The 19,315-nt window shown below is 45.2% G+C and overlaps 1 protein-coding gene across 5 annotated transcripts in view; it reads left to right on the forward strand.

The window, feature by feature from the left end:
* hdac4 (histone deacetylase 4) overlaps window positions 1–19,315 on the forward strand; it is a 245,849-nt gene that overhangs the window by 92,637 nt on the left and 133,897 nt on the right. The window lies entirely within an intron of this gene.

Raw genomic sequence — 19,315 nt, forward strand, 5'->3', positions numbered from 1 at the left:
ATGCACACGAATGAATGCACACACTCACACCAACACATGCACATGCGAATACACGCACACACGCACCCTTGTGCACGCACACACACTCACACACACTGGACTGGTGGCTTTGGGCTGTGGTCATATACTCACAATTGTTATTTTTAGGGGGTAGATCAGCTTTAACATTGCATATAGATTGTGGCTTACATCAATTTAATTGTCTGCATCATTTACCATGCCCCATATATGTTTTTGTAAATATATAAAACATTTTTTTTTTTTATAGATTTCCCCTTATTGTCCCCTAACCCTAAAATCCCTCACCTAATTGGAGTAAACTAATGGACAACAACAGGCTTCTACCTCCAGCTTATACATAATATATACATTTTACAGAAACAGTATATACAGTACCAGTCAAAAGTTTGGACACACCTACTCATTCAAGGGTTTTTCTTTATTTGTACTATTTTCTACATTGATAGATATCAAAACTATGAAAAAACATATGGAACATGTAGTAACCAAAAAAAGTGTTAAACAAATCCAAATATATTTTATATTTGCGATTCTTCCAAGTAGCCACCCTTTTCCTTGATGACAGCTTTGCACACACTTGGCATTCTCTCAACAAGCTCCATGAGGTAGTCACCTGGAATGCATTTAATTTAACAGGTGTGCCTTGTTAAAAGTTCATTTGTGTAATTTATTTTCTTCTTAATGTGTTTAAGCCATTCAGGTAGAGCTGGTATACAGAAGATAGCCCTATTTGGTAAAAGACCAAGTCCATATTATGGCAAGAACAGCTCAAATAAGCAGTCCATCATTACTTTAAGCCGTGAAGGTCAGTCAATCTGAAAAATGTCAAGAACTTTGAAAGTTTCTTCAAGTGCAGTCGCAAAAACCATCAAGCGCTATGATGAAACTGGCTCTCATGAGGACCACCACAGGAAAGGAAGACCCAGAGTTAACTCTGCTGCAGAAGATAAGTTCATTAGAGTTACCAGCCACAGAAATTGCAGCCCAAATAAATGCTTCACAGAGTTCATGTAACAGACACATCTCAACATCAGCTGTTCAGAGGAGACTGCGTGAATCAGGCCTTCATGGTTGAATTGCTCTAAAGAAACCACTACTAAAGGACACCAATAAGAAGAAGAGACTTGCTTGGGTCAAGAAACATGAGAAATGGACATTAGACCGGTATAAATCTGTCCTTTGGTCTGATGAGTTTTGGTTCCAAACCCATGTCTTTGTGACGCAGAGTAGGTGAACGGATGATCTCCGCATGTGTGGTTCCCACCGTGAACCATAGAGGAGGTGTGATGGTGCTTTGCTGGTGACACTGTCTGTGATTTATTTAGAATTCATTGCACATTTAACCAGTATGGCTACCACAGCATTCTGCAGCGATACACCATCCCATCTGGTTTGAACTTAGTGGGACTATCATTTGTTTTTCAACAGGACAATAACCCAACACACCTCTAGGCTGTGTAAGGGCTATTTGACCAAGAAGGAGAGTGATCGAGTGCTGCATCAGATGACCTGGCATCCACAATCACCCAACCTCAACCCAATTGAGATGGTTTGGGATGAGTTGGACCGCAGAGTGAAGGAAAAGCAGCCAACAAGTGCTCAGCATATGTGGGAACTCCTTCTAGACTGTTGGAAAAGCATTCCAGGTGAAGCTGATTCAGAGAATGCCAAGAGTGTGCATAGCTGTCATCAAGGCAAAGGGTGGCTACTTTGAAGAATCTGAAATCTAAAATATATTTTGATTTGTTATTACACTTTTTTGGTTACTACATGATTCCATATGTGTTATTTCAAAGTTTTGATGTATTCACTATTATTCTACAGTGTAGATAATAGTAAAAATAAAGAATAACCCTTGAATGAGTAGGTGTCCGAACTTTTGACTGGTACTGTAAATACTGTTTCTGTAAAATGTACACTTGAAGTCGGAAGTTTACATACACCTCAGCCAATTACATTTAAACTCAGTTTTTCACAATTCCTAACATTTAATCCTTGTAAAAATTCCCTGTCTTAGGTCAGTTAGGATCACCACTTCATTTTTAGAATGTGAAATGTCAGAATAATAGTAGAGAGAATGATTTATTTCATATTTTATTTCTTTCATCACTTTCCCTGTGGGTCAGAAATTTACATACACTCAATTAGTATTTGGTAGCATTGCCTTTAAATTGTTTAACTTGGGTCAAACGTTTTGGGTAGCTTTCCACAAGCTTCCCACAATAAGTTGGGTGAATTTTGGTCCATTCCTCCTGACAGAGCTGGTGTAACTGAGTCAGGTTTGTAGGCCTCCTTGCTCACACACGCTTTTTTAGTTATGCCCACACATTTTCTATAGGATTGAGGTCAGGCCACTTTGTGATGGCCACTCCAATACCTTGACTTTGTTGTCCTTAAGCCATTTTGCCACAACTTTGAAAGTATGCTTGGGGTCATTGTCCATTTGGAAGACCCATTTGCGACCAAGCTTTAACTTCCTGACTGATGTCTTGAGATGTTGCATCAATATATCCAGATAATTTTACTTCCTCATGATGCCATCTATTTTGTGAAGTGCACCAGTCCCTCCTGCAGCAAAGCACACCCACAACATGATGCTGCCACCCCCGTGCTTCACGGTTTGGATGGTGTTCTTCGGCTTGCAAGCCTCCCCCTTTTTCCTCCAAACATAACGATGGTCATTATGGCCAAACAGTTCTATTTTTGTTTTATCAGACCAGAGGAAATTGCTCCAAAAAGTACGATCTTTGTCCCCATGTGCAGTTGCAAACGGTAGTCTGACTTTTTTATGGTGGTTTTGTAGCAGTGGCTTCTTCCTTGCTGAGCGGCCTTTCAGGTTATGTCGATATAGGACTTGTTTAACTGTGGATATAGATACCTTTCTGTTTCCTCCAGCATCTTCACAAGGTCCTTTGCTGTTGTTCAGGGATTGATTTGCACTTTTCGTAACTAAAGTACGTTCATCTCTAGGAGACAGAAGGCGTGTCCTTCCTGAGCGGTATGATGGCTGCGTGGTACCATGGTGTTTATACTTGCGTACTATTGTTTGTACAGATGAACGTGGTACATTCAGGCGTTTGGAAATTGCTCCCAAGGATGAACCAGACTTGTGGAGGTCTACAATTTGTTTGCTGAGGTCTTGGCTGATTTCTTTTGATTTTCCGATGATGTCAAGCAAAGAGGCACTGAGTTTGAAGGTAAGCCTTGAAGCTTCAGAAGCTTCTAAAGCCATGACATAATTTTCTGGAATTTTCCAAGCTGTTTAAAGGCACAGTCAAGTTACTGTATGTAAACTTCTGTGTCATGCACAAAGTAGATGTCCTAACCGACTTTCCAAAACTATAGTTTGTTAACAAGAAATTTGTGGAGTGGTTGAAAAACTAGTTTTAATGACTCCAACCTAAGTTTATGTAAACTTCCGACTTCAACTGTATATATATTATGTATAAGCTGGAAGCGGAACCCTGATGTCCATTATTTTACTCCAATTAGGCTAGGGGTTTAAGGGTTAGGGGACAATAAGGGAAAATATACTGCTCAAAAAAATAAAGGGAACACTTAAACAACACAATGTAACTCCCAAGTCAATCACACTTCTGTGAAATCAAACTGTCCACTTAGGAAGCAACACTGATTGACAATAAATTTCACATGCTGTTGTGCAAATGGAATAGACAACAGGTGGAAATTATAGGCAATTAGCTAGACACCCCCAATAAAGGAGTGGTTCTGCAGGTGGGGACCACAGACCACTTCTCAGTTCCTATGCTTCCTGGCTGATGTTTTGGTCACTTTTGAATGCTGGCGGTGCTTTCACTCTAGTGGTAGCATGAGACGGAGTCTACAACCCACACAAGTGGCTCAGGTAGTGCAGCTCATCCAGGATGGCACATCAATGCGAGCTGTGGCAAGAAGGTTTGCTGTGTCTGTCAGCGTAGTGTCCAGAGCATGGAGGCACTACCAGGAGACAGGCCAGTACATCAGGAGATGTGGAGGAGGCCGTAGGAGGGCAACAACCCAGCAGCAGGACCGCTACCTCCGCCTTTGTGCAAGGAGGAGTAGGAGGAGCACTGCCAGAGCCCTGCAAAATGACCTCCAGCAGGCCACAAATGTGCATGTGTCTGCTCAAACGGTCAGAAACAGACTCCATGAGGGTGGTATGAGGTGGGGGTTGTGCTTACAGCCCAACACCGTGCAGGATGTTTGGCATTTGCTAGAGAACACCAAGATTGGCAAATTCGCCACTGGCGCCCTGTGCTCTTCCCAAATGAAAGCAGGTTCACACTGAGCACATGTGACAGACGTGACAGAGTCTGGAGACGCCGTGGAGAACGTTCTGCTGCCTGCAACATCCTCCAGCAAGACCGGTTTGGCGGTGGGTCAGTCATGGTGTGGGGTGGCATTTCTTTGGGGGGCCGCACAGCCCTCCATGTGCTCGCCAGAGGTAGCCTGACTGCCATTAGCTACCGAGATGAGTTCCTCAGACCCCTTGTGAGACCATATGCTGGTGCGGTTGGCCCTGGGTTCCTCCTAATGCAAGACAATGCTAGACCTCATGTGGCTGGAGTGTGTCAGCAGTTCCTGCAAGAGGAAGGCATTGATGCTATGGACTGGCCCGCCCGTTCCCCAGACCTGAATCCAATTGAGCACATCTGGGACATCATGTCTCGCTCCCTCCACCAACGCCACGTTGTACCACAGACTGTCCAGGAGTTGGCGGATTCTTTAGTCCAGGTCTGGGAGGAGATCCCTCAGGAGACCATCTGCCACCTCATCAGGAGCATGCCCAGGCGTTGTAGGGAGGTCATACAGGCACGTGGAGGCCACACACACTACTGAGCCTCATTTTGACTTGTTTTAAGGACATTACATCAAAGTTGGATCAGCCTGTAGTGTGGTTTTCCACTTTAATTTTGAGTGTGACTCCAAATCCAGACCTCCATGGGTTGATAAATTGGATTTCCATTTATTATTTTTGTGTGATTTTGTTGTCAGCACATTCAACTATGTAAAGAAAAAAGTATTTAATAAGATTATTTCATTAATTCAGATCTAGGATGTGTTATTTTAGTGTTCCCTTTAGTTTTTTGAGCAGTGTATATTAAAAAAAATCTATATTTTATATATTTAAAAAAAATATACATGAGAGATAATAAATGATGCAGGCAATTACATTGATTTAAGCCATAATCTATCTGCAATGTTAATGCTGATCTACCCCTTAAAATAACAATTGTGAGTATATGACCACAGCCCAAAGCCACCAGTCCAGTGTCCAGTGTGTGTTTGTTCGTAGTTGTGATGTATTCACTATCATTCTACAATGTAAACTCAGCAAAAAAAGAAACGTCTTCTCACTGTCAACTGTGTTTATTTTCAGCAAACTTAACATGTGTAAATATTTGTATGAACATAACAAGATTCAACAACTGAGACATAAACTGGACAAGTTCCACAGCCATGTGACTAACAGAAATTGAATAATGTGTCCCTGAACGAAGGGGGGGTTAAAAAAAAAAAGACGTGCTCAATGGGATTGAGATCCGGGCTCTTCGCTGGCCATGGCAGAACACTGATATGCCTGTCTTGCAGGAAATCAAGCACAAAATGAGCAGTATGGCTGGTGGCATTGTCATGCTAGAGGGTCATGTCAGGATGAGCCTGCAGGACGGGTACCACATGAGGGAGGAGGATGTCATCCCTGTGACGCACAGCGTTGAGATTGCCTGCAATGACAACAAGCTCAGTCCGATGATGCTGTGACACACTGCCCCAGACCATGACGGACCCTCCACCTCCAACTCGATCCCGCTCCAGAGTACAGGCCTCGGTGTAACGCTCATTCCTTCGACGATAAACGCGAATCCAACTATTACCCCTGGTGAGACAAAACCGAGACTCGTCAGTGAAGAGCACTTTTGGTCCAGCGACGGTGGGTTTGTGCCCATAGGCGACGTTGTTGCCTGTGATGTCTGGTGAGGACCTGCCTACAAACCCTCAGTCCAGCCTCTCCCAGCCTATTGCGGACAGTATGAGCGCTGATGGAGGGATTTTGCGTTCCTGGTGTAACTCGGGCAGTTGTTGTTGCCATCCTGTACCTGTCCCGCAGCTGTGATGTTCGGATGTACCGTTCCTGTGCAGTTGTTGTTACACGTGGTCTGCTACTGCGAGGACGATCAGCTGTCCTTCCTGTCTCCCTGTAGCTCTGTCTTAGGCGTCTCACAGTACAGACATTGCAATTTATTGCCCTGGCCACATCTGCAGTCCTCATGCCTCCTTGCAGCATGCCTCAGGCACATTCACACAGATGAGCAGGAACCCTGGGCATCTTTCTTTTGGTGTTTTTCAGAGTCAGTAGAAAGGCCTCTTTAGTGTCCTATGTTTTCATAACTGCGACTTTAAGTGCCTACCTTCTGTAAGCTGTTAGTGTCTTAACGACCAGGTGCATGTTCATTAATTGTTTATGGTTCATTGAACAAGCATGGGGAACAGTGTTTAAACCCTTTAGAATGAAGCTCTGTGACATTATTTGGATTTTTACAAATTATCTTTGAAAGACAGGTCCTGAAAAAGGGACGTTTCTTGTTTTGCTGAGTTTCTAAAATAGTACACATAAAGAAAAACCCTTGAATGAGTAGGTGTGTCCAAACTTTTGAGTGGTACTGTACACATACATACATGCACACATATACATAACATATAAATATATACATACATACAAATAAATACATACACATACATTTAAAAAAATATTTTTTCCTTTATTACTTTCTGACCCTACAACCCCTCCCCTAATTGGAGTAAACTAGTGAACAACAACGCTTAGGCTTCTACTTCCAGCTTATACATACTGTATACATTTTATGGACACAGTCTATTTTACAATAGTTCTGTTTTGTTTTTTATTAGTCCTGTCCTTCCTCTACCCTCAACCTCCCCATCTATTTCCCATGTCCATCCGGTTTGATTTCTATTTGCCATATCTTTCAAACTGTGCTCTTTCACAGAGGTTCTTAACCTGTATATATTTTACGGACACAGTATGTTTTACATATTAGTCCCAACCTTCAGCTCCTCCTATCTATCTCTTAAAACCATCCATATTTGATTTCTATTTGCCATATATTTTTCAATTGTGCTGTGATGCTTCACAAAAGTTCTGAACCTTTCTATTCTCATAGTTTCTACAGATTGTACATTTATTATTATATTATTGATCGATTGACTTTGACTTTTCAGATTACCCAGTAGTGCTATCTGCAGGGTTAACTCCAGGTAAATGTTGCAATTCTTCAGCCATTCCTGGATCTGCGACCAAAAACAAGTTACATATGGACAGTACCAAAATAAATAATATAAAGCTTCTGTCTCTTTGCAGAAAAATCTAGAGAATCGGGAAGGTTGTATCCCCCATATAAATAACATTCTATTGGTTGCAATAATTTTGTATTATAATTTAAATAGAAAAATTCTACGTTTTGAATCCGGCGTCGTTTTGCGTGTCAGTTCATAAACCATGTGCCATGGAATCAGTATGACAAAAATCTCTTCCCAACTATTTTGCAATCTATATGGCACGGCTGTCACATTTTTGGGTCCTTAAATGATACTGGTATACCTTTTTACTGATCACAATTTTCTTTAACCAATTATGGTGTTTAATGGAGGCCCGACAGACAAGTTCCTTACTTTCTCCCCCTTCAACTTGCTTCTTCCATTTTTTGCCGTCTATGCTGCAATTAATTGTAATTTTGAGTAGAGCAGACATTTCCATATATTTTTGTTACCTGCATGTGTGACATAACTCCACCAGTCGTATTTATGATATCATTTACAAAGATTATGCCGTTTTCATACATTGTTTTCTCCAAAAATATCGTTTTTTGGGGGATTGATTAGTATATTTGAATTTAACCATAATATTTATTGTAATGTTTGTTCTGTCTTTTCTGGTGGATTTAACTGAAATTGCAACCAACTCTCTATAGCTTGTTTTAAAAATAGCTATATTTTGGAGATTATTTCCTTTTCAAATAACCGAAAGTGAGAGGTTGTAATCTGAATAAAGGGAAAAAGAGTCATTATTAATCTTACTAATCTGCTGGAGAACTAGTTCAGATTTAAGTATAACTTTTGTGTGACTGAAGCCTTTAGTGACCGGTCTAATGCTTTAATATTTAATCATTTCTGCCATACGAATTAATATTCATTATATAAATAGGCCCGTTTTATTTTGTCTGGCTTGCCGTTCCAAATAAAATTGAATATTTTTTGCTCATATAATTTCAAAAAACAAGTCGCTAGGTGTTGTCAAAACCATACGCAAATAGGTAAACTGGGATATGACTAAAGAGTTAATCAGGGTGATATTTTTCAGAAATACACAGGTGTTTTCCTTTCCATGGTTGCAAGATCTTATCTATTTTTGCTAACTTATTCATTAAAATGCATTGTAGTGAGATCATTTCTTTCTTTTGGGATATGAATACTGAGTATGTCCACTTCACCGCCAGACCATTTTATTGGTAAACTACACGGTAATGTAAAAGTTGTATTTTTTTGTGATCCAATACGTAACATAGTACACTTAGCATAATTTTGTTGTAATCCAGAGAGGTTAGAAAAATAATCTAGATCCTCTGTGGCTGTGGAGGGATCCAAATTGTGGATTTTTAAAAATGGATCATCAGCGTACAATGACAGCTTTCTTTTTACGTCCTGGATTTCTAGGCCGTTGATATTATTGTTGGATCTGATTTTAATAGCTAACATTTGGATGGGCATAATAAATACGGTGCATTTGGAACGTTTTCAGACCCCTTGACTTTTTCCACATTTCGTTAGGTTACAGCCTTATTCTAAAATAGATTTAAATAGTTTTTCCCCTCATCAATCTACACCCAATACCCCATAATGACAAAGCAAAAACAGGCTTTTAGAATTTTTGCTAATTTCTTAAAAATAAACAACAGAAATATCACATTTACATAAGTATTCAGACCCTTGCCTCAGGACTACCTGGCTTGATGACTCCTTGCTGTCCCCAGTTCACCTGGCCGTGCTGCTGCTCCAGTTCCAACTGTTCTGCCTGCGGCTATGGAACCCTGACCTGTTCACCTGACGTGCTACCTGTCCCAGACCTGCTGTTTTCAACTCTCTAGAGACAGCAGGAGCGGTAGAGATACTCTCAAAGATCGGCTATGAAAAAGCCAACTGACACTTACTCTTGTGTTACTGACTTGTTGCACCCTCGACAACTACTATGATTATTATTATTTGACCATGCTGGTCATTTATGAACATTTGAACATGTTGGCCATGTGCTGTTATAATCTCCACCCGGCACAGCCAGAAGAGGACTGGCCACCCCTCATAGCCTGGTTCCTCTCTAGGTTTCTTCCTAGGTTTTGGCCTTTCTAGGGAGTTTTTCCTAGCCACCGTGCTTCTACACCTGCATTGCTTGCTGTTTGGGGTTTTAGGCTGGGTTTCTGTACAGCACTTTGAGATATCAGCTGATGTAAGAAGGGCTATATAAATACATTTGATTTGATTTGACTTTACTCAATATGTTGTTGAAGCACCTTTGGCAGCGATTACAGCCAAGAGTCTTCTTGAGTATGACGCTACAAGCTTGGCACACCTGTATTTGGGGAGCATCTCCCATTCTTCTCTGCAGATCTTCTCAAGCTGTCAGGTTGGATGGGGAGCGTTGCTGCACAGCTATTTTCAGGTCTCTCCAGAGATGTTCGATCAGACCCTGTCTGTCAGTCTCTAAAACACTTTGCGATGTTGCTTAGTCTGAACGCGTGTTGATTGGTGGCGTTACACTGCCAGGTTGATTTTATTTACTTATTTTGTATTGCTGACCGGCAGACCGGTTGGTTGGCTGTTTGTGTGTGTTGCTGGTTGGGTGGCTAGCTGGCTCGTTGGTGTTGATGAAGGACTGTTTTGTTGGCTGACTGACTGACTGACTGACTGACTGACTGACTGACTGACTGACTGACTGACTGACTGACTGACTGACTGACTGGTTGGTTGGTTGGTTGGCTAGCTGGCTTGCTAGCTGGTTGGTTGGCTGGCTGGTTGGTTGGCTGGCTAGCCGGCTGGTTTCAGTGACGCATTTTATTACATACCTAGACGCATCTAATCTAGCCACCACAACACTTTCTAGAACGTCAAAGGAAAGACTAATGAAGTCCCCTCAAATTGTTCCAAATGCTGTCGAAGAACCCACAACCATAGTAAATGTTCACATGTGAGCTCTCACTCGAGGAGTGCAGCAGGTCAGGCCAGTATAAGAGGGTACTCAGTAGCATCCCGTTGTTCTCCTCTAGGACAAGCCACTAACTATAAGCAAAAACAGCATGACCATCCATTTACTGTTCCCAGGTAACCCCTCTCTAACCTGCACACAAGTTTTAATGAAACACTCTCTTCATCTGAACTCCTCTCTTCTTTTCTCTCTTTCGTCACCGGACTGCATGTCTCGTCTCCACTCGCTGTAGTTCTCAGTCAAAGTGCTGTGTGTGTGTGTGTGTGTGTGTGTGTGTGTGTGTGTGTGTGTGTGTGTGTGTGTGCGTGTGTGCGTGTGTGCGTGCGTGTGTGTGTGTGTGTGTGTGTGTGTGTGTGAGACAGAATGAGTGTGTTGGAGTCTCTTTGTGTGCAATGTGTCTGTGTGTGTTTGCGCACGTACCTTTGTGTGTGAGGTGCTCTCTGCAAGCTCTCTGATTTTAGCAGGACATCTCTGTTTTATTAATGGTGTGTGTACATGTACGTGTGTGTGTTTTTGTGTCACCTAAGCCCTTGCTCCACACTCATGGTTCACAGGAACATGGGATGAGCCAAACAACACCATTCCAACGCCACACTACGCCAGCACGGGAATGACACGCCATCAACACATCAATAACACGTCACAATGTGACCGAGATTAGATTCGTAGTGGTGGAAGCCTGATACATCTTAATGTCATTTTTACTCACTGTTAGACTGATAGGACATAAGTAGAATATAGCTTTCACCCACCCTCTATGTTGGTAGCAGTATATAATTTCAATCCATTTTATTTTATAAAGCCAGTTGTCTCAAAGTGCTGAACAGATACCCAACCTAAAACCCGAAAGAGCAAGCAATGCAGAGAGAGGAGCACAGGGGCTAGGAAAAACTTCCTAGAAGGCAGGAACTTAGGAAGAAACCGTATTGCGGAACTAGGCTCTGATTGATGGCCAGTCCTCTTTTGGCTGTACAGATGAGGGAGGGGCGATGACGAGATGGAGCCTCTTCTGATGATTGAGATGCAGCCCAGGTCAAAGCCAGGCCGTATTAAAACTCCTCCACTTCCGTCTGTTTATCACTCAACGTGAGGGAGGGAAAATGAATAGAAATATGGAGATGTGGAGCACTGGGATGTGTGTTAGACGCCCACATCACACCGCGTGAAAACCACAGCGCTGTTCTCATCAACAACGTTCCAGCTTGTCAGCAGCACCTGGCGCCAAATACATACTTTAATTGTTGGTGGTTTCTCTCTGCCGAAGCCAAATGTATCGACTGTGTGTGTGGGTTATTAGTCAACTCCAAAAGTGCAACACTTGCCCATCTGGAACTCCAGGCTCAAGCGTATGCTCAAAGTATTTGTAAGCTTTCTGTTGGTAGAGTGTACTGCAGTGAGTGGAGAGGGATATGTGTAACAGGAGGACGAGGGATGGGTGAGTAGGTTGGTTGGGACAGATGTGTGTAACAGGAGGACGAGGGATGGGTGAGTAGGTTGGTTGGGACAGATGTGTGTAACAGGAGGACGAGGGATGGGTGGGTAGGTTGGTTGGGACAGATGTGTGTAACAGGAGGACGAGGGATGGGTGAGCAGGTTGGTTGGGACAGATGTGTGTAACAGGAGGAAGAGGGATGGGTGAGTAGGTTGGTTGGGACAGATGTGTGTAACAGGAGGAAGAGGGATGGGTGAGTAGATTGGTTGGGACAGATGTGTGTAACAGGAGGACGAGGGATGGGTGAGCAGGTTGGTTGGGACAGATGTGTGTAACAGGAGGAAGAGGGATGGGTGAGTAGGTTGGTTGGGACAGATGTGTGTAACAGGAGGAAGAGGGATGGGTGAGTAGGTTGGTTGGGACAGATGTGTGTAACAGGAGGAAGAGGGATGGGTGAGTAGATTGGTTGGGACAGATGTGTGTAACAGGAGGAAGAGGGATGGGTGAGTAGGTTGGTTGGGACAGATGTGTGTAACAGGAGGAAGAGGGATGGGTGAGTAGATTGGTTGGGACAGATGTGTGTAACAGGAGGAAGAGGGATGGGTGAGTAGGTTGGTTGGGACAGATGTGTGTAACAGGAGGAAGAGGGATGGGTGAGTAGGTTGGTTGGGACAGATGTGTGTAACAGGAGGAAGAGGGATGGGTGGGTAGATTGGTTGGGACAGATGTGTGTAACAGGAGGAAGAGGGATGGGTGAGTAGGTTGGTTGGGACAGATGTGTGTAACAGGAGGAAGAGGGATGGGTGAGTAGATTGGTTGGGACAGATGTGTGTAACAGGAGGAAGAGGGATGGGTGAGTAGGTTGGTTGGGACAGATGTGTGTAACAGGAGGAAGAGGGATGGGTGAGTAGGTTGGTTGGGACAGATGTGTGTAACAGGAGGAAGAGGGATGGGTGAGTAGGTTGGTTGGGACAGATGTGTGTAACAGGAGGAAGAGGGATGGGTGAGCAGGTTGGTTGGGACAGATGTGTGTAACAGGAGGAAGAGGGATGGGTGAGTAGGTTGGTTGGGACAGATGTGTGTAACAGGAGGAAGAGGGATGGGTGAGCAGGTTGGTTGGGACAGATGTGTGTAACAGGAGGAAGAGGGATGGGTGGGTAGGTTGGTTGGGACAGATGTGTGTAACAGGAGGAAGAGGGATGGGTGAGTAGGTTGGTTGGGACAGATGTGTGTAACAGGAGGAAGAGGGATGGGTGAGCAGGTTGGTTGGGACAGATGTGTGTAACAGGAGGAAGAGGGATGGGTGGGTAGATTGGTTGGGACAGATGTGTGTAACAGGAGGAAGAGGGATGGGTGAGTAGGTTGGTTGGGACAGATGTGTGTAACAGGAGGAAGAGGGATGGGTGGGTAGGTTGGTTGGGACAGATGTGTGTAACTGGAGGAAGAGGGATGGGTGGGTAGGTTGGTTGGGACAGATGTGTGTAACAGGAGGAAGAGGGATGGGTGGGTAGATTGGTTGGGACAGATGTGTGTAACAGGAGGAAGAGGGATGGGTGAGTAGGTTGGTTGGGACAGATGTGTGTAACAGGAGGAAGAGGGATGGGTGAGCAGGTTGGTTGGGACAGATGTGTGTAACAGGAGGAAGAGGGATGGGTGAGCAGGTTGGTTGGGACAGATGTGTGTAACAGGAGGAAGAGGGATGGGTGAGTAGGTTGGTTGGGACAGATGTGTGTAACAGGAGGACGAGGGATGGGTGAGTAGGTTGGTTGGGACAGATGTGTGTAACAGGAGGACGAGGGATGGGTGAGTAGGTTGGTTGGGACAGATGTGTGTAACAGGAGGACGAGGGATGGGTGAGTAGGTTGGTTGGGACAGATGTGTGTAACAGGAGGAAGAGGGATGGGTGAGTAGATTGGTTGGGACAGATGTGTGTAACAGGAGGAAGAGGGATGGGTGAGCAGGTTGGTTGGGACAGATGTGTGTAACAGGAGGAAGAGGGATGGGTGAGCAGGTTGGTTGGGACAGATGTGTGTAACAGGAGGAAGAGGGATGGGTGAGTAGGTTGGTTGGGACAGATGTGTGTAACAGGAGGAAGAGGGATGGGTGAGTAGGTTGGTTGGGACAGATGTGTGTAACAGGAGGACGAGGGATGGGTGAGTAGGTTGGTTGGGACAGATGTGTGTAACAGGAGGAAGAGGGATGGGTGAGTAGGTTGGTTGGGACAGATGTGTGTAACAGGAGGAAGAGGGATGGGTGGGTAGGTTGGTTGGGACAGATGTGTGTAACAGGAGGAAGAGGGATGGGTGGGTAGGTTGGTTGGGACAGATGTGTGTAACAGGAGGAAGAGGGATGGGTGAGTAGGTTGGTTGGGACAGATGTGTGTAACAGGAGGAAGAGGGATGGGTGAGTAGGTTGGTTGGGACAGATGTGTGTAACAGGAGGAAGAGGGATGGGTGAGCAGGTTGGTTGGGACAGATGTGTGTAACAGGAGGAAGAGGGATGGGTGAGTAGGTTGGTTGGGACAGATGTGTGTAACAGGAGGACGAGGGATGGGTGAGCAGGTTGGTTGGGACAGATGTGTGTAACAGGAGGAAGAGGGATGGGTGAGTAGGTTGGTTGGGACAGATGTGTGTAACAGGAGGACGAGGGATGGGTGAGCAGGTTGGTTGGGACAGATGTGTGTAACAGGAGGAAGAGGGATGGGTGAGTAGGTTGGTTGGGACAGATGTGTGTAACAGGAGGAAGAGGGATGGGTGAGCAGGTTGGTTGGGACAGATGTGTGTAACAGGAGGAAGAGGGATGGGTGAGCAGGTTGGTTGGGACAGATGTGTGTAACAGGAGGAAGAGGGATGGGTGAGCAGGTTGGTTGGGACAGATGTGTGTAACAGGAGGAAGAGGGATGGGTGAGCAGGTTGGTTGGGACAGATGTGTGTAACAGGAGGAAGAGGGATGGGTGAGCAGGTTGGTTGGGACAGATGTGTGTAACAGGAGGAAGAGGGATGGGTGAGCAGGTTGGTTGGGACAGATGTGTGTAACAGGAGGAAGAGGGATGGGTGGGCAGGTTGGTTGGGACAGATGTGTGTAACAGGAGGAAGAGGGATGGGTGAGCAGGTTGGTTGGGACAGATGTGTGTAACAGGAGGAAGAGGGATGGGTGAGTAGGTTGGTTGGGACAGATGTGTGTAACAGGAGGAAGAGGGATGGGTGAGTAGGTTGGTTGGGACAGATGTGTGTAACAGGAGGAAGAGGGATGGGTGAGTAGGTTGGTTGGGACAGATGTGTGTAACAGGAGGAAGAGGGATGGGTGAGCAGGTTGGTTGGGACAGATGTGTGTAACAGGAGGAAGAGGGATGGGTGAGCAGGTTGGTTGGGACAGATGTGTGTAACAGGAGGAAGAGGGATGGGTGAGCAGGTTGGTTGGGACAGATGTGTGTAACAGGAGGAAGAGGGATGGGTGAGCAGGTTGGTTGGGACAGATGTGTGTAACAGGAGGAAGAGGGATGGGTGAGCAGGTTGGTTGGGACAGATGTGTGTAACAGGAGGAAGAGGGATGGGTGAGTAGGTTGGTTGGGACAGATGTGTGTAACAGGAGGAAGAGGGATGGGTGGGTAGGTTGGTTGGGACAGATGTGTGTAACAGGAGGAAGAGGGATGGGTGGGCAGGTTGGTTGGGACAGATGTGTGTAACAGGAGGACGAGGGATGGGTGAGTAGGTTGGTTGGGACAGATGTGTGTAACAGGAGGAAGAGGGATGGGTGAGCAGGTTGGTTGGGACAGATGTGTGTAACAGGAGGAAGAGGGATGGGTGGGTAGGTTGGTTGGGACAGATGTGTGTAACAGGAGGAAGAGGGATGGGTGAGCAGGTTGGTTGGGACAGATGTGTGTAACAGGAGGAAGAGGGATGGGTGAGTAGATTGGTTGGGACAGATGTGTGTAACAGGAGGAAGAGGGATGGGTGAGTAGGTTGGTTGGGACAGATGTGTGTAACAGGAGGAAGAGGGATGGGTGAGTAGGTTGGTTGGGACAGATGTGTGTAACAGGAGGAAGAGGGATGGGTGGGTAGGTTGGTTGGGACAGATGTGTGTAACAGGAGGAAGAGGGATGGGTGAGTAGGTTGGTTGGGACAGATGTGTGTAACAGGAGGAAGAGGGATGGGTGGGTAGGTTGGTTGGGACAGATGTGTGTAACAGGAGGAAGAGGGATGGGTGAGTAGGTTGGTTGGGACAGATGTGTGTAACAGGAGGAAGAGGGATGGGTGAGCAGGTTGGTTGGGACAGATGTGTGTAACAGGAGGAAGAGGGATGGGTGGGTAGGTTGGTTGGGACAGATGTGTGTAACAGGAGGAAGAGGGATGGGTGGGTAGGTTGGTTGGGACAGATGTGTGTAACAGGAGGAAGAGGGATGGGTGAGTAGGTTGGTTGGGACAGATGTGTGTAACAGGAGGAAGAGGGATGGGTGGGTAGGTTGGTTGGGACAGATGTGTGTAACAGGAGGAAGAGGGATGGGTGAGCAGGTTGGTTGGGACAGATACTGTATGTGTGAATACTAATAGAGTGTGAGTAACACGCTCGCCGTTTCTTCAACTGGGAGGTGAGAGGGATGCAATGGAGGTGGAACCCCACACCTGATGGTGTGTGTGTTTTGTGTGTGTGTGTAGCTTGTTTAATTACTATGCGTTAGGGGTGTGTGTGTGTGTGTGTGGGGGGGGGGGAGCCGGTGTTCCACAGTCCACTAATCTCAGCCCATTCTCCCTCAGCCAAAACAGCTTTCTCCCTCTCTACACAAATTAGCACCAGCCCACGCACTCACACATTGAGTGGGCTGTCAGACCAGGGTTGGCTACAGTACGCTCTCTCTTTCATTCTCTCTCTCTTTTAATAACCTTTTTTCTTTTTAAATCTCTCCCACTCGTGCTCTCTCTAACCAACCTTTCTCTTTCTCTCCCTCTCTCTCTATCTCATAGGGAAAGGTCCTGTTGGGCCAATCTTTTGTTGAGCGAGGGCATAGGTGAAGGGGAGGAGGAGTGGAGAGGGAGTGAAGGAGTGGTGAGCGGAGAGATAAGAGGAGGATAGGAGACGAGAGAGGAGGATAGGAGACGAGAGAGGAGGAGAGGAGACGAGATGGGGGATACTGTAAGTGACAGACCCTGTTTGCTCGTCTCAGTCATTTCACTGAGCAGCCTTTATTTAGCATGCTGAATTATAGATGAATGTTTAAGTGCTGGAGAGAGAGAGAGAAGATGGAGAGGGGGAGAGAGAGATATGGGGGAAGAAGAGAGAGATGCAGAGGATTGGAGAGAGTTAATGGAAGGGTGAGGGAAAGAGGGAGAGAGAGAGAGAGATGGGGGAAGAAGAGAAAGAGAGATGCAGAGGATTGGAGAGAGTTAATGGAAGAGTGAGGGAAAGAGAGAGAGAGAAAGACCGGAAGAGAGCGAAAGGAAGAGCGGCACACTATGCAAATTAACCCTGATTCATTAGCATTTCAAAACTTGAGCATGAAAATCAGGAGAGTGCTGTGTGTGAGCCGGATCAAATTCATTCGCGCTCTCCCTCACCTTCCCTCTCTCGCTATCTCCCTCTCACAGTCCCTCTGCTCTCGCTCTTTCTGTCTTTCTCTCCCTCTCACAGTCCTACACTGTCTTTCTCTAACTCCCTCTTGGTCATTCATTTTCTATTCACATCTTTTATTTGACTCTCTCTCTGTTTCTCCCTCTCTCTCACGTTCCCTCTCAGTCTTTCCATTTGCAGCGAGCATACCCGTCCTCTTCATACCACATGCACAGACACGCTGCCACATCATTAATGCATGCTGCAAGCTGATCAACTGGCACTGAGGCTCTGGGCCCATCCCAAATGGCACCCTATTCCCTTTGTAGTGCACTACTTTTGACCCATAGGGCTCTGGTCATAAGTAGTGCACTATATCGGGAATATGCCACCATTTAGGTTGCGCCCTCTGTCTTATAGGCGGGAAAAGATGCCCATGAGCTTCCTGTTTACCATTTGTGTTTTATTCTCAAAGCTGCTTCCTGGGTTAGGTTTTGGGCCAGAGTAGAGGCAGATAAATATGCCCCCTAGACACTGACCTAAAGTAAGTTTTGCAAACCACACACACACACACACACACACACACACACACACACACACACACACACACACACACACACACACACACACTGGAAGGCAGGACCCTCCCCCCGGTCAGTCTGTCCTGTCTGGCACCTATACGGGTGCCCACTGGGTGGGGGTGGGGGAGGGGGGTGCAGTGGGAACTAGTTGAGCCATCTGCTTGCAGTCTGTCAGCAGTATGTCATCTCTATACCCCCATACAGAAAGCCGACTGTATCCTCCACTCACTGTATTATGTCGTATTGCACTGGGTAGGGGCGGTCATTTTAGTCATCTCAGCCGATGGCCACATGAATTTCATTCTACATCTCTTGATGTTTGTTGCTGTCTTTCTCTTGCACTGTGTCACTCACTCCCTCATTCACACGCTCACTCACTCATTCACTAACTCACTCCCTCCCTCATTTGCTCGCTCGCTCAATAACTCACTCACACCGCAAGCTCACTCTCTATAGCTCAGGTCTTTACAGTGTGATGTGTAGGTCATGTAAAGCACTCAACCATCCTAGTCACAAGTTGGAAAATAGATCAGCCTCCCTCATTGCTCGGTGGACATGTGGAAGTGTTAGTTCCTCTATTGTAAATACAGTGGTCAGATTGTTCGATTCAGGGGCTGATTAAACAGCCATGTCATGCCAGTCATTATGTCTTAAGGGATTTTGATCCATCCAGTCAAATCATGTGTTGGTCTCATGTCCCCTTTATGGGGAACAAACACTGAACGTTAACCTGTACTCATTACTAAAGTACCCATTTTGACTTTATTAGTTATTGACCAACCTTAGTCATGCCTCATTCTATGTTGGAAAATGTATTTCGTGTTATGACTAGGCTATATTTAAATAAACCAGCATTTCCATTAGATATCATGATTACAAATACAAGCTGTATGCATCAACTGCCTGAGTAGATGTCTTTGTGCTAGGCTTTATCTTTCCTGGTAGATGCTTACAGTGCATTCGGAAAGTATTCAAACCCCTTGACTTTTTCCACATTTTATTATGTTACAGCCTTATACCAAAATTGATTAAATTACTTTTTTTCCCTCATCAATGACAAAGCCAAAACAGGTTAATAGAAATTTTTGCAAATCTATTATAAAACAGAAATACCTTATTTACATATGTATTCAGACCCTTTGCTATAAGACTCTAAATTGAGCTCAGGTGCATCCTGTTTCCATTGATCATCATTGAGATGTTTCTACAACTTGATTGGAGTCCACTTGTGGTAAATTCAATTGATTGTACATGATTTGGAAAGGCCTGTCTATATAAGGTTCCACAGTTAACAGTGCATGACAGAGCAATAGCTATGAGGTTGAAGGAATTGTCTTTAGAGCTCTGAGACAGGATTGTGTTGAGGCACAGATCTGGGGAAGGGTACCAAAACATTTCTGCAGCGTTGAAAGTCCCAAAGAACACAGTGCTCTCCATCATTCTTAAATGGAAGAAGTTTGGAAC

This window comes from Salmo salar, chromosome ssa21 (assembly GCF_905237065.1).
Source record: "Salmo salar chromosome ssa21, Ssal_v3.1, whole genome shotgun sequence".
In the NCBI taxonomy this organism is placed as follows: Eukaryota; Metazoa; Chordata; class Actinopteri; order Salmoniformes; family Salmonidae; genus Salmo; species Salmo salar.